The sequence below is a fragment of the Mandrillus leucophaeus genome, unplaced genomic scaffold (assembly GCF_000951045.1).
Source record: "Mandrillus leucophaeus isolate KB7577 unplaced genomic scaffold, Mleu.le_1.0 Scaffold13, whole genome shotgun sequence".
In the NCBI taxonomy this organism is placed as follows: domain Eukaryota; kingdom Metazoa; phylum Chordata; class Mammalia; order Primates; family Cercopithecidae; genus Mandrillus; species Mandrillus leucophaeus.
Genome location: NW_012101254.1, coordinates 8,414,794 through 8,417,370, shown reverse-complemented (window position 1 = coordinate 8,417,370; position 2,577 = coordinate 8,414,794). Strand labels below are relative to the sequence as shown.

The 2,577-nt window shown below is 35.9% G+C and overlaps 1 protein-coding gene across 1 annotated transcript in view; it reads right to left on the bottom strand.

Moving 5' to 3' along the window:
* Positions 1–2,577, bottom strand: part of ATAD2B (ATPase family, AAA domain containing 2B) — a 197,442-nt gene that overhangs the window by 193,512 nt on the left and 1,353 nt on the right. The gene's annotated exons all lie outside the window — the stretch shown is intronic.

Sequence of the window (2,577 nt, the reverse complement as noted above, 5' to 3'; positions counted from 1 at the left end):
TTCATGACCTAAACAACAGAATGTGTGTATATGTGGACTACAAAAATAGCCAGTAATTGAATTTAAGCTGCATTTTCACTTGGCTACCAGAGACAATCCTATGAACTCCACCATTGCTTTGGTTCGAAATTGTGGCAGGGAACATTGTCACGTTACAATATTACCTATATTGTACTCCATGTGAATCTGATACAGTATAAGGAAAAACTTGCTCTGTTCTGAGGAACTTATAGTTTCCCCTGCTCATCTGAGAGTTACATACATTATGAGATTTCCCCCTCAGACTTCTTTTACCTCTTTAACCCTCAACTTCGACCACTCTGCTTTGTTATGTTGGCAAATGCATGAGTGTTGGAAAGGGAAAAGCACAGGGTGATAAAAGTATACTAAAGAAGGACCTAGGGATTTTTTTAATTAAATAAAAATAAAGTAATACAGCATTTCACTTCTAAAGTTACTCAAAATATTTATTTTGATCTCACAAGATGGGGATTCACAGTCAATGATTATCTCAAAAATCCCAAAAAGCTAGCGAAAAAGTCAGAAATACCAGCAAACAGACCTAACAAGGAGAGGTAGAAAAAAGAGTTCAAATATTTTTCAAAGATTGCTGTCCAGTTTTGTGAATACAGTATTAGATTGTTTACTAGGAGTGACACCTAGGTGCAGCAAATAAACGCTAATGACTGAGGGCCAGATTAACCGACCTAAAAGAGGTCAAGCTTTATGAAAGCTTGGAGAAAAAAAAAAGCCACAGTGTATAGGAGTAATTACATCTAACTGCATAGCACTAAAAGACAGCCTGACATTTTAAAAGTGTGGGCATTGTGGGTAATGATAAGGGAGGAAAAAAAAATAAGAAAATTTAAAAGTGTGGGCACAAAGGCAATCTACAGAATGGGAGAAAAATCTGCAAACCATGTATCTGATAAGCAGTTAATTTCCAAAATACATAGGGTAGTCCTGCGACTCCACAGGAAGAAAACATTTGTTAATGGGCAAAGCAGGATTTTAAGGCTGCAGTGAACCACTCCTAAGACCCTGTACAAAAAAAAAAAAAAAAAAAAAAAGGTCCTAACTAAATAGACACTTCTCAGGTATATAAAAAGGGTGCTCAACATTACTAATCATCAGGGAAATGCAATTCAAAACCGCAATGATATATCACCTCACACCTGTCAAAATGGCTCTTGTCAAAAAGACAAGAGACAACAAATATTGGGGAGATGTGGAAAAAAGGGAATCCTGGTACATGTCAGCAGAAATGGAAAATGGTGCAGCCACTATGGAAAACAGTATGAAAGTTCCTCAAAAAAATTAAAAATAGAACTACCATATGATCCGGCAATCCCACTTCTGGGTATTTATCCAAAGGAATTGAAATCAGGATTTCGACGGACATCTGCACTCCCATGTTCGCAGTAGCATTACTCATAATAGCTAAGATATGGAAACAATCTAAATGTCCAACAAGAGATGAATGTAGTAAACGTGGTGTATATGTGTGCATGCCCAGTGGAATACTATTAAGCCTAAGAAGGAAATCCTGCCATTCACAACAACACAAATGCACCTAGATGACGTTACACTAAATCATATAAGCCAGTCCCAGAAACACAAATACTGTATGATCTCACTTATATGTGGAATCTAAACTAGCAAATTCACAGAAGCAGAGAGTAGAAGGGTGATTGCCAGGGTCTTGTGGGAAGGCAATCAAGTTTCACTTATGCCAGATAAATAAGTTCTGGAGATCTATATAGCATAGTGCCTACATCTAAGAATACTGCATTGCATACTTAAAATTGTCTAAGAGGGCAGATTTTATATCAAGTGTTCTTACCACAAAAATAATACTAATAATACATTCATAATAAAAGGGACAGGGAAACTTTAGGAATGATGGACATGTCTGTGGTGTTGGTGGTGGTGGTTTCACAAATATATACTTATCTCTAAACTCACAGAGTTATATACACTAACTACCACCTTTTACATGTCAAAAAAGAAAAAAAGGCTTTTCATACTGAAAAAAAGAAAAAGAAAATAATTCCAATAATCTGTAGAATGCATATTTTCCCCCATCCTATGCATACACCACTTGGGAAGAAGACAAAACTATAAGAAAAGCTCATAGTGCTATGACTTTTTAAAGCAAATAAAATGTCTCTGGACACAGTGAATGAAATAATCTAAAAACAGAGGGAAAAGAGGGGGAAATAGGCATCAAGTGTAGTTAGTTAAAAACATGGCACAAAAGCAGAAAAAGGAGAAACTCCTCAATTACAAACAGGAATATTATGTTACAAACAAGACTACATTTCTTTTTACAAAAATAAGGGTCTGCTAAAGCAACAACATGGGCAACCCCATTTTGCATCAAATAAGACTTTACAGACACTGGCAAATGTCTATTATAGATCCCACAGACATAGAGGGTGCCTTTAAGTACTTCACAAAGGGTGAACCAGGAGTGCTCAATTCCTACAAAACTAGAGAAGAGCTAACCATAAATATACAACCTGCTTCATAAATATGTAGTCCATAATCTTAATAAATTCAGAATTATAATTTATC